The sequence below is a fragment of the Paroedura picta genome, chromosome 5 (genome assembly GCF_049243985.1).
Source record: "Paroedura picta isolate Pp20150507F chromosome 5, Ppicta_v3.0, whole genome shotgun sequence".
In the NCBI taxonomy this organism is placed as follows: domain Eukaryota; kingdom Metazoa; phylum Chordata; class Lepidosauria; order Squamata; family Gekkonidae; genus Paroedura; species Paroedura picta.
The window spans coordinates 60274278-60287622 of NC_135373.1; the positions used below are offsets into that span (position 1 = coordinate 60274278).

Sequence of the window (13345 nt, forward strand, 5' to 3'; positions counted from 1 at the left end):
TTCCCATAAAGCTATGTGAAAATGTACAGGCACATAATAACATGCATACTATGGATTAAATCCCGTTTGGTGTAGTGGTTAGGAGTGCGGACTTCTAATCTGGCATGCCAGGTTCGATTCTGCGCTCCCCCACATGCAACTAGCTGGGTGACCTTGGGCTCGCCACAGCACTGATAAAACTGTTCTGACCGGGCAGTGATATCAGGGCTCTCTCAGCCTCACCCACCCCACAGGGTGTCTGTTGTGGGGAGAGGAATGGGAAGGCGAATGTAAGCCGCTTTGAGCCTCCTTCGGGTAGGGAAAAGCAGCATATAAGAACCAACTCTTCTTCTTCTAAAATGAACACCAAATGGTAATGCTTATTAACAACAGTGCATTTATAATCACTGCCTGATTAGTTTCCTCACTGTTTCAATGACTGGTGGATAAGTAGCAAGCAGCAATAAGCAGCTGGGAGGGCTAGGACTCCTGTCCAGGCTGTGTGAGAATCTGTATGCATGAAACATGCCATTTATTGCACAATTTTATGAGAAGTCTATTTTGATGGCTGGGAAGATAAAAATGAGTTCACTTCTGTAAATTTTGTTCTCCACTATGAAAGGACTGCTATTCCCCCTCTGGAATCCTGAAATGGTCACCCCTCTCACACATTTCATTGTAATTAGCATTGTAAAACAGCATTACCTTTTCAATTTTAGGCAATTAAAAACTGCTATGAATAAAATAAAATAACTTTGATTCTTTTACTGGATTTTAACCAGAAAATGCGGTTCATTTTGGTTTGTGCTTCATGGCCAAAGCACAAATATAACCATGAACCAAATCAGACCAGGGAGTTTCTTCCTGAATTAAACCAGTTCATTGCCCCACATAACTTGTTGAAAGAGAGTGTGGTCCTTTTCAATGGAATTTGTATTATGCCCGAGAAACAGCTGAGAGGCAGGGAACAGATTATTCCACATGGCTCAGCTGTTACAGGCATTCTTGGATAATCTATTTAAACTTTAAAGAAACCGCACAAGGAAGCCCCTCCCCATCTGAGCGACAGGTAGTTCTCCACTGCCCAGCTGTTTTTTGTAATTTGCTTTCTTGCCTGAAACAACAGTCATAGGAAACAAAAAGCAGGACATTTTAAAAAGCAGGAGGGTTAAAGAAACAGGGGGGTTACCCTTTAAACCTCTGCTTTCTTATCTATGAACCCCCACAAAAATCCATGAACTGCTCTAAGAGTTCATGGAAGTTCATGTTGGTAAACATGTCACAAACTTTGGTTTGCAAACTATGAACAAGGCAAAATTTGTGATGAGCTTTGATTATGTTTTGGTTCATGCCCATCCCTAATTACAACAAAAAGGTTAAAGAATGTGAAAAAGTAGCTGCCGTCACTTAATGACAGGTCCATTCCACACAGTGTTAATGTTGCTGAAGTGTTACTATTGTGTAACGCTATTTATTCTTCATTATTCACGACGACGTACACAATCTGCAATACTTCTGCAACACTCCCGCAAAAATTGCTTCGTTGTAGCGAAAAGTGGATTCCCCCTAAAAAAAACGCTACACTCTTGAGAACAACCTGCAACACATCCGGAAAAGACATGTGTGTTCTCAATACAGCGGTAGCAAGCGTGTCCCTCCTTGATCTCTTGCACTCGAGCTTCCGGAGTCGCAATCGCCATTTTTTCCCCTTAAACCGGCTAAAGCAACGAATAAGCAATGCTTCTTTTGCTGAAATCCCTCCACAAGCAATTGCCTGTAAAGTTTCCGAGCACAATACAGCCCCCTGTTGGATACTGCCTGTAATTTCAGCCAGAAATAGCACTGGGGGGGGGGGATTTTTTTTTAACTTTCAGAGTGTATAAATGAGTAAGCGCCAGCTCCTAAGCCAGTGAAAAAGGTCTTTCTGATACATCGAATGAACGAATATGCGTTGCTACTGGTGTTTTCGTGTTTTTTTAAAAAAACAGTTTTTAAAGGGAAACACGAACACAACAGTTAATTGGCTGCTCTCTTTGATTGACGGCCAGGGGAGGGAGGAAACGCGGAAAAATATTGCCTTCTTTGTTTCGATTTCAGTGAGACTGGAAACTTGTGCATTACGAGAGCAGTGCTAGTGGGAGAGCCTTTTTTTTTTTGATTGAACTGGCTGTGTGCGTTACCGAGACCTGCCGCTTTTGCTTGCAGCACTTTTCAATAGCTCTCAGACTTAGCGAAATTGCCCGTTGTGTGGAATTCACCACAGTGTTTCCCAACCCTTTTAAGTTAGTGGGAAGTCTTATATTCTAGGAATTGCTTGGGAAGAGGTGGGCTGTTGAGTTTGGAGAAAATATGCTCTGGGGGAGTTGAGCATGGGAACCAGGAAACACTTTGGCATGCACCACATTGGATATCACTAACTTTGAGCTTTATATACACTTTCATATCATTGTAAATGTACTATGTATCTTAATGCCAACTACTTTGGGCTATGTTTGACTAGGATGAGGGATATCAATATAAACAATCACACAAATAACCGGGCACTCAAAGCACGAAAATGACAGTGAGCCCAACATTTCAAATCAAATGTGATACTTATTATGTTCCTATGCAGTGCTATACTTACATTGTTTCCTTGCACTGTCATCTGCACAATCAAGAGTAGCCTGCTATTTATCAACATCACAATTCCTTGTCTGCTTTTGGTAGGTCCGCACATCTAATCTGTTTATGTGAAGCTTTTCAATTGCTGACTGACAAGTCTGTCATTCTCCATTATGAAATACCATTGACAATGATGCTCTTTCAAGGTTTGTTCAGGGAATTGTCTAATAATATGCATCTAGCAGTTTGTCGGTTTGCTTCAAATATAAAGACCAAAATGGCTTCTCATGTTTCCCAGAACATAGGCCTTGTTTCTCAGTGAGAAAGTCTATACATGAAGATACAATAATGGTGCTGATTATTATTATTATTATTATTTAAAAATTAAATGAAATACTGTCTAGAGTGCCTCTTACCTCTCACTGGATATGACTGAGAAAACTGACAGTGGTAAGGGTGATATGGATCACTTTAATAAAGATGGTGATTGAACTGAAATCTGCTAAGAGCCTGGGTGTAAATATGTCAACATACTTCTCTCACTCTGGCTTGTATTACAGTAATTATGGGTTAGAAATACAGGGTTTTTAAATCCTACCCTATCTTTGTGCCCACAATTTTGTTACAATTGTTGAACAAGCATCCATTGCTACATGAACTTCTCATGTAGTTCTAGTATAATAATGATAATGACTAAGAATAAAGGTAAAGGTAAAGGTATCTCCTGTGCAAGCACCGAGTCATGTCTGACCCTTGGGGTGACGCCTCTAGCATTTTCATGGCAGGCTCAACACGGGGTGGTGTGCCAGTGCCTTCCCCAGCCATTACCATTTACCCCCCAGCAAGCTGGGTACTCATTTTACCGACCTTAGAAGGATGGAAGGCTGAGTCAACCTTGAGCCGGCTTCTGGGATCGAACTTCCAGCCTCATGGGCAGAGCTTTCAGACTGCATGTCTGCTGCCTTACCCCTCTGAGCCACAAGAGGCTCATGACTAAGAATATATCAACCAGTAAACTTTTTAGCTCCTCTTCCATCCATCTTTTGTTCAAGAAACCCCGTTTCTTCCTGCCTTAATTCTAAAAATATTAATTGAGATTGGCTGTTTCACCAAACTGACTAAAATGTGTTGATTTTCCATCTTTTAAATTTCTGTTTCATGCCTACAATAAATGTTCAGCAGTATTTCAGTTGACAGTGATGGCTTCTGCATGGGCAAACTGTGTCAGCAAATTGTGCAGGGGTAGTCAACCTGTGGTCCTCCAGATGGTCATGAACTACAATTCCCATGAGCCCCTGCCAGCAAATGCTGGCAGGGGCTCATGGGAATTGTAGTCTATGAACATCTGGAGGACCACAGGTTGACTACCCCTGGTTTAGAGGACAGAAAATTCCAGGATAATTGCAAAGTTCTTTCCTTTCAATCCAACATTTCCAAACTGTTAAATCTATGTAGCCTAGAAAACGTATTTTTTAAACTTACAACCAAGTTATTTTAACCAAATTATTTTACAATAGACATATTTTTAACTCATGGCCATGTTATTTTCTGACTAATCCGTATAGAAAACAGTACTTTCATCTACATGTTTCCTGACTGTTCTAAGATTTCTGAAAGAATAGTGGATATTGAAGCCAAATATTCACTTATCAAAGATACCTAAGTTATTTTAGCAATTGTGGAATGTATTTTAGGGGAAACAATATAGGATAAAATATTGCAGATGGAAATACATAATTTAGAGGAGAAAATTGCAAAGTGACTAAAAAATCCTGAATATTTTTAAGTTTTTGCAGTGTGGAGTCTTATCTCCTGAATTATTCAGCTTCTGGGGAGGGAGGTATATAAATATAATAAATAAATACTAAATAAATACCACCCATTGTTGTAAGTCATCAATATTACAAAAGAATGACGAGCCAGTACAACTCAGGTTGAGAAAGAAACTACTTTATTCCAAACTCTTACTAAGTGTTAGGGTTGATTTTTCTGCCTATTTTTTCATCAATCAAACATTTTCAGTACTCATGATTTCATCCTTCAGTTTAAATGGAAGCCTTCAGGTTTTGTGTCTCACCATAAAAAACAAACACTTAAAGCATCAACATTAATGTCGAACCAGTGAATGTGAATTTTCTTACTTCCCAAGTAATGGATGTAGTTATTGGTATTTATGTTTACCCTGTATATATGCTGGGGTTATGTCACATTGTTTAATGAAAGTGAACAAATACCCATTATTGTGCACATTTATTTGGAGGTCTGGAAAAGGCAAACTGAATTGACTCTATTGATATAGCAGATTTTGGGCCAGCTGATTCTTAGTATAGGTTTCTGAAATGCTAATGCTATACATGGTACATATATAGGTACATTGGTTGGCCAAGATATAAAGTACCCAGCGGATACCATTCATATTTGCAGCTTCAACAACATCACTTGGAAGCTATTGTCTGCCTACAATACACATAGACTAAGTGTATGAGTAAAACCATGTTTTAGCCATATTATTTGTGTAACTGTGAAATTGTTTTGATTTTGCTGGTCTATGACAGTAATAAAGATATGTATGTATGCACAATATTCTTCACAATTTTTTTTTCAAAAGGCAGCCATGTTGGTGTTCAATAGAACAGCTAGATTTCAGTCCTGTAGCCCCTGTAGACCAGCAAGATTTTTAAAGCATGAGCTTTCAAGAGTCAAAGCTCTCTGGTGTCTGGCAAAGTGTTGGAATTGCAATGAGCAAGTAATTGGGGGAAGTCAACTGTGAATTATTGTGTTGACCTGTTAAACTTCACCCATGTGCTCATTGTTGTTGTTGTTAGGTGCGAAGTTGTGTCTGACCCATCGCAACCCCATGGACAATGATCCTCCAGGCCTTCCTGTCCTCTACCATTCCTCAAAGTCCATTTAAGTTTGTACTGACTGCTTCAGTGACTCCATGCAGCCACCTCATTCTCTATCGTCCCCCTCTTCTTTTTCCCTCAATTGCTCCCAGCATTAGGCTCTTCTCCAGGGTTCCTTCCTTCTCATGAGGTGGCCAAAGTATTTCAGTTTCATCTTCAGGATCTGGCCTTCTATGGAGCAGGCAGGGCTGATCTCTAAGACTGACCGGTTTGTTCGCCTTGCAGTCCAAGAGACTCACAAGAGTCTTCTCCAGCACCAGAGTTCAAAAGCCTCAATTCTTTGATGCTCGGCCTACCTTATGGTCCAACTTTCACAGCCATACATTGCAACTGGGAAGACCATAGCCTTGACTAGACGCACTTTCGTTGGCAGGGTGATGTCTCTGCTTTTTAGGATGCTGTCTAGATTTGCCATAGCTTTCCTCCCCAGAACCAACTGTCTTAATTTCTTTGCTGCAGTCCCCATCTGCAGTGATCTTGGAGCCCAGGAAAATAAAATCTATCACTACCTCCATTTCTTCCCCAACTATTTGCCAGGAATTGAGAGGGCTGGATGCCATGATCTTAGTTTTCTTGATGTTGAGTTTTAAGCCAATTTTTGCACTCTTCTCCTTCACTCGTATCAAAAGGCTCTTTAGTTCCTCTTTGCTTTCTGCCATTAGAGTGGTATCATCTGCATATCTGAGGTGGTTGATATTTCTCCCTGCAATCTTGATCCCACTGCTCATTAGTGACACCAAATGGTCACTGGTGCAATTGCAGCCACGCAGAATGGAAATTCCCCAGTACATGTGACTTGGAGATCCCTTTGTTTAAACAATGGCAGTAGCCCACTTCCTTTCTCTTCTGGTTGCCAGAAGGAAAATATCCTCCATTAAGCTCTCACTTCTCACAATCTACTGATATGTGAGCATATAGTCCTACTTGCAACATGTTGCTTTGTAACTTTCTTTTAAACCTTTGTGCACTGCTTCAGTAAGGAAAATGAAGCATATATTCATATATAATCATACCATATATTCATATATAATCTTGCCAGTGAAGAATACATTTATATACAGCCTAATGAAAATGGTTAATTTATATACAGCCTAATGAAAATGGTTAACAAATGTATGTAAATTTACTCTTACACTTTGCCTATAAGTATGAACTGATTACTTCCATTCCATAATATTGTATCTGAGGAAATATGCATGCACATGAAAGTGCATACCTTGTATAAAAGTTTGTTGGTCTGAAAGGTACCACCAGACTCAAAATTTGTTCTGCTGCTTCAGACCAACATTTGAGCCAGTAAAGATTATTCCTTTTGAACCTCAAAATTCTGAGAGTCTGGATCTCATTCATTCATTCAATTTATAGTCTACTTTCCTCCTTGTAGTCAAAGTGGATCACATAATAGCACCCCATAAAACCCCAAAACTATAAAAATCACAATCATAAGATGGTAGAAAGAAAAATCCTCTAGCCTCCCCATAACTATCCATGAAAGGGGTTCATCAGATAGAATAGTGTAACCATTGATCTTAACAGACCCAACCTCAACTAAAGATATAATGGAAGACCTGTATTTTACAGGCCCTGTAGAACTTTTACAGTGCCGTCAGGGCCCTCAGCTCTCCCAGTAGTTCATTCTACCAAGTTGGGGCCAGGACTGAGGAGGCCTTGGCCCAGGTTGAGGCCAGGCATATCTCTCTGGGCCCAGAGCAATGAGACCTGCAAGGAACATAAGCAGACAAGTGGCCTCCAAGCCACGGTTGGTCTTAAACGTCAGAACCAGAGTTATAGAAATCCAATCTAGAGGAGACCATTGCATGGATCACTGTGGCCAAACAATATAGCCACAGGTATGGAGCTAGTAGCTGCACCTGGCAAAGATGGTAAAACGCTGTGTGTACTACCCCTGTGACCTGTGACTTTCTTCGATATGGAGGCATCCAGAATCACCCCCAAATTCCTTGCCATGGGTGAGATGTAAAGTTGTACCCCCGCAAATGTGGGGAGATGCTCTTCCTGTCCTGCCCCTTTCCTGCTCAATCACAGGACCTCCATCTTGGAGGGGTTCTTTAACCAGTGAGAGCCAGTTTGGTGTAGTGGTTAGGAGTGCGGACTTCTAATCTGGCATGCCAGGTTCGATTCTGCGCTCCCCCACATGCAACCAGCTGGGTGACCTTGGGCTCGCCACGGCACTGATAAAACTGTTCTGACCGGGCAGTGATATCAGCGCTCTCTCAGCCTCACCCACCCCACAGGGTGTCTGTTGTGGGGAGAGGAATGGGAAGGTGACTGTAAGCCGCTTTGAGACTCCTTTGGGTAGGGAAAAGCGGCATATAAGAACCAACTCTTCTTCTTCTTCTTAATGAACATTATGCCTCAATAAAAGGCAAGAATAAAGAGCCCAAATCAGTGAGCTCATACTATCAGCTCCTGAAGTAACCACCAAAGGCCTGAGAAAAACCAAGGGGCTTTCTGCACAAGGACTAAGTTTGCTGAATGTTTTCAGTATGCAGAAACGCTATATTAAATAGTGGAATTTCGTCATTCCGCATACCTTTAATTTTAGTGAAATATTGAAGTCCCAGTAGTGTTGTATTCATTCCCCAAAGGTTTCCGGTCTCGCTGGAATCGCAACAAGGGAAGCGATATTTTTCCACGCTTCTTCCCGCCCCTAGCCGTCAATCCAACAGAACAGCCAATGAACTGTTGTGTTCGTGCTCCCGAAAAGCCCCTTTCCCTTTAAAAACTGTTTTTTAAAAAGCTGAAAACACCAGTAGTAACGAATATGTGTTCATTCATTGTCCCAGAAAGACCTTTTTTGCTGGCGTAGGAGCTGGCGCTTAATCAGTTACACACTCTTCAAGTAAAAAAGAAATCCCCCCCCATGGGAAAGAGCCATGGGAAAGAGCCATTATGAGCCCAGGTCATGTTCGGGAGGACTCTTCAGAGGAAAAGCTTTGCTAGGAGCTCCCAGCATCACTCATGCTTCAGCTGAATGAGAGCTTAGCCAAGTCAGATGTTCAACAGGTGGAGAGCTCTTACCAGCAAGAGGCAATGAAGCTGCAGACAAACCAGAGCTTAGTTTCCAAAGTTGTTGCAGGAGCTCCTCATTCCTCTGGCCAATTTCCAGCTGTAGCTCCCTGCCTTGTCAGCACACCTGGCTCACCTGAGCCAATTAAGCAATGCCAGCTATGTGCTGGAAGACAGCTTCAGTCCGAAAGGTACCACAGCATGTTAGCAAGACAGTTGCTGACTGCAGAAGATGGTGAGTCATCACAGAGTGACGATTGAAAGGCTACTGACAGCCTATATTAACTTGAGGTTGGGAGGGCTGGGTTGTGGACACAACTTGTGATCTGCTCATACCCTTGGACATTTTGTTAAAATACTGATTCTCTCAACCTGGCAGTTTGTCTGTGCTTCCTTCCAACAGAGAGCTGAAACCTGAGACCAACACAGGAAGCAATTAAGCAGCTGGTTTCCTTCCTTGCCCAGAGAAGATGGAGGGTGGAAAGAGGTTGAAGAGGGAGCAACTTACCAGTAGCAGGGGCTTTAAGAGAGGCCTTTATCTCTTCCACCCAGCAAGCAGCTCAAAGAGGAAGAAGAGGACAAATAATGCTCACAATTGTCCCTTGTTGGAAGAGCACTCTCTCCCTATTGGTGGTACACCCCCCAGGGAGGGCCAATCAGGTAGGGACTCAGTTGTTTGCATGCGATTTGAATTGATTGCCAGATTAATATTTGAACTGATTGGGCCTCACTGGCAAAATGCAATTTGAACCTATTTGGCACTCATTGGCAGAGTGCAATTTGAACTGATTGGCTCTCATTGACAGATTGCTCTCTTACTATTGGTGGCACAGTCCCAGGAGTGGCTAATCAGCTAAGGAGTGGGTAGGCTGCATCCAAGTTCAACTTTATAATGTTTAGTGATATTGATTGTTTTGGCTTTTGTAATTCCTTTTTTGAAGCAGTTGGTATTGCAAACCACCTTGACCACATGGCAGAAATATAGTATGAAGACTGGAGTAGATCCTGAATCTACTTTCTGTGGATGTAGGCAGATTGTTTTCATGGATTCTCTTCTAATATCAGACATCTGACTCTCTCTTCAGGCAAATGCTCCAGTGGCAACATTTGCAGGAATTTGGGGCCACAGCAGGAGGGGGAGGTAGAGTAAATGTGGTTTACTGATCACGTTTTTAGTGGAGATTTTCAGTGGGATGTATTAGACTTTCAAATATGTCTTGTTGAAAACAGCCAATGCATATTGTATAGGCAGTCAGAATTTCTTTTTTTAGTTTGGCTCAAGCAAATTCCATAAGTTCAGCTGGAAAGAGCACAGTTATCCTCCCAATGACCCCAAATCATTCTTCTGAAATCATTTGACCATATCTAGATATTATGAGGAACAAGCTAGTCCAGGCTATCTACTCTTTGCTATTCTTCAGTCACATTTAATCAGTTATTGTCAGGGTACTTGTAGTTCTTCATCTTGATTAGGCCCTCTGCTGTTCACCCTCAGGGGCCATAAAGACCCATTTTAATGATCTAGTTTCTTTGCCATTGTCAAATGCATTAATGTACACCATATTCTAAATGACACAATCATTCATTGTAGCTGCAGCTCATTAATTTGTTTAAGTACTCACTTATAAGCATATTCGGATGTTTCAAGTGCTAGTTAATACCACAAAAAATCATGTAAGAGGGGAATCTATACATTTCCTGGAAACACACTAATGGACACATATCTTGTAATTAGGGCAACGTTGTTTTGCATCAACTGTTTCATGTGTCAAATTAGCAGTCCTTATTTTTAAACTTCTCACAGCTTGGATCCACTGGAGGATTTCCAAGGGTAGAATGGATTTCCATCAGCAGCACATGGCTTCCAGTTTGCTCCTATCCACCTATAGCCCCAAATATCCTCTGAAATTCCTCTGCCTGGATATGTGATTCCCATGAATTACATAAGGAAGCAGTTGGATGTTTGTGGTGGGATGTATTGGTGAGAATCCCTGCCTTCTATTCATGGAAATTCTTCACTTGATTCGAGTCAATGGGAATATACTAGTTTTATTGCCATAATAAAGGAAAAGGTTCAAAGAATGATGGAACTGGTCCATCACACCAGGAGAATAAAGATGTTTTAGAAAGTGCAGGCTTTGTGGAGGAGTCATAGTTCAGTGATAGAGCACATGGTTGGTATCTAGGTGGTCTCAGCTTTACTCCTTGTCTTCTCCAGTGAAAAGACCTTCTTTTCCTGACATCCCATTTCTTGTAGAAATACAACCAAAGCAGAAATACAACCAAAGCAGAAGGTTGTGGTATCTTGAGATTTATTAAATCCTAAATAATTTTGCAACTATTATATTTTCTCCATGCACTATCAAGGCCAGATCAAAAAGTTTTAGAATCTGACTGCTACAATGTCATTTCTCACTGAGTTACATGATTTCAGCCTTACTGTTCCAAATGGCTAAGACTTTCCCACAGCAAAATAAACAGTTTGATGTGAATTTTTGAAGAAAACTGCTGACTGTGATCATTAAAGAATAGTAGATTATCCACATTTATATTAATCAGCTTGGCTTAGAGCTGAGGTTTTTTTTCTTCAGTATTATGCTTTAATTGTCTGGGTTTATTGCCAGCTTACAGAAAACACCCTGGGCTTGTCACACACCTCTCTCCTTTATTTATATTTTCAGTCTCTAAATAGGTATTTCCAAGACTTTCCCCTCTCTTTCATTAGTTTTAATCAGTTAGTATTGATGCTAGTCCAGATATATCTGTGTAATGAAATGTATGGGGATGGCTAGTGCTGTAGGAAATTGTGGCATATTGAAACAAAGATTTTTGTTTTGTTTTTAATTAGCTCATTTTTAATGTTTAGGTTTTGGTTTGCTTTTTAAAAATCCTTTTCTTGTTCTACATTGGTGATTTTGTTGCATAACTATTGGTTAGATATTTTCCCCTCCACTTTTTTGATTCTCTTATGAACCTTTACATCATATGTACTTTCGGAGGGGGGGTTGTGTGTTTTTTTGGTAAACTCTCTATAGATAGCAAAGTTCTCTGTACTGTAACATTTCTGGGACCAAGGAATAAGCATTTTCAAGTATTATGTTCAACAGGATATAATGGAATGGTAAGAGTCTGAGGGATTCCAATGAGAATAAAAGGTTATTTCTTAACACTGATGTCATGTTTTTACAAGAAACTCATAATGGCAAAGTATAAGAATTACCTGGGTAAGGATTGGAACAGGAGGTATATGTAACAGATACATTTAATCAATGTATCTGTTGATTAATTGATACATATGTTTCTTTTCAGATTCAGCCAATGATAATAGATTAAAATGGTTGCTTTTATTATCTTGGTAGTGAAAAGCTCTACTTCTATTATTCTTATGATTAATATGTATAGACCAAATGGGGACTCCACAGAGATGCTTCATCAAAGCTTTTACCCCTTGGTAAATTTTACATGTAACTATCTGCTGGTCGGGGAAGATGTAAATGAAATACATTAAATACATTTCTACATTAGATCTAAGCACACACCCATGCAAATATTATTTGATAAGATCTATGTTCAAAGCTATAGGTTTGATTGATCCCTGGAGCCTACTGCACCCAATGGGCAAAGATTATGCTTTTATTTCTTCTGTGCATCATAATTGTTTCTGGTTAGATTATTTTCTCATTTCAGCTTCCCTGATGTATCAGATTGTTGCCTGTGATAAAGCCATTATTGTTATTTCTGACCCTGCCCCCATATCATTATCCCTTCAGTTTCCAGACTGGGTTAGGCCACCTGGTTTATAGTATTTTAATGGTTTTCTGCTTAATGATAAGACTTCTAAATTCAGATGATGGCCAAGTTATCAGAATATTTTAATATTAATCAGGGAACAGCTAATACTTGAACGATTAAATGGATTGCTTGTAAAGCTTTTATTAGAGGAATAACCATTACATATGCTTTTCATAAGAAACTTAGAAAAATGAAAGAAACAACTTAAAAATAATTTGAACTGTCTCTTAAGTCAATTTGCTATATCTCCCACAGCAGATCTTTTACAGGAATTGCAAATTGTTAAATATGAACTAAATAATATACTGACAGTGAAAGCAGAAAACACTTTAACTTGTGTATGCCAGTCATATTAGAATATTGTTTAAGGCAGTGTATTCCTTTGGTCAAAAAGAGAACAATACGTTACACACTGCCTCTACTGAAATCAGCTTTATAAATTTTATTCTGAATTTTACAGTAAAGGCAAAGAATTCTCAGAAAATAATTGGAAATTTTTTTTTTTCTTTCACATTAATCTTCCATGTTGAGACAATATTCAGCAATAGCTTCTTGGTGAGCATCGTGCATGCAGCCACACTGGGCCACTGCTGTTGCAGTGCTGTGAAACATAAAGCTCCGCAGTTTACTGTACCCCCATGGGAGACACATTTCAGTAGCAGATCTACTTCAAATACTGAAATGTGTCCCACAAGAAACAAAGCAGTGGGTGAACAGTTCTGCCATGCAAGAGGGCTGCGGGTTTTTAAAAATTTTTTTGCAGGAGGGTGGGATTTAGTTCCACACAATCCCAATGTACTGCAAAATAAAACTGAATGCCTTGTTCTGCTCCATGTCACAACAAAATGCCACAAAGTCAACCAAGGCATTCTTTGCCCCCTCTGGACCACTGTAGTACAGGGAGGAGCATGGCCTGGAAGGCATGGCTCTTCCCTGTCCACACGGACCTACTGCAGGAGAGGCCCTGTTGGACCCCACAGCCAAGGGCAACTGAGGGCCTGATCTGTGGCATGCCCGTAAGGGGGCCTGCCCAG

General features: G+C 40.4%; 1 long non-coding RNA gene across 3 annotated transcripts in view; it reads left to right on the forward strand.

Moving 5' to 3' along the window:
• Positions 1-13345, forward strand: part of LOC143837859 (uncharacterized) — a 316086-nt gene that overhangs the window by 235113 nt on the left and 67628 nt on the right. For all 3 annotated transcript variants that reach the window (XR_013231122.1, XR_013231123.1, XR_013231121.1), the window contains one exon: positions 8923-9179. This is a non-coding gene — a long non-coding RNA (uncharacterized LOC143837859). The remainder of the gene's footprint in view (positions 1-8922; positions 9180-13345) is intronic.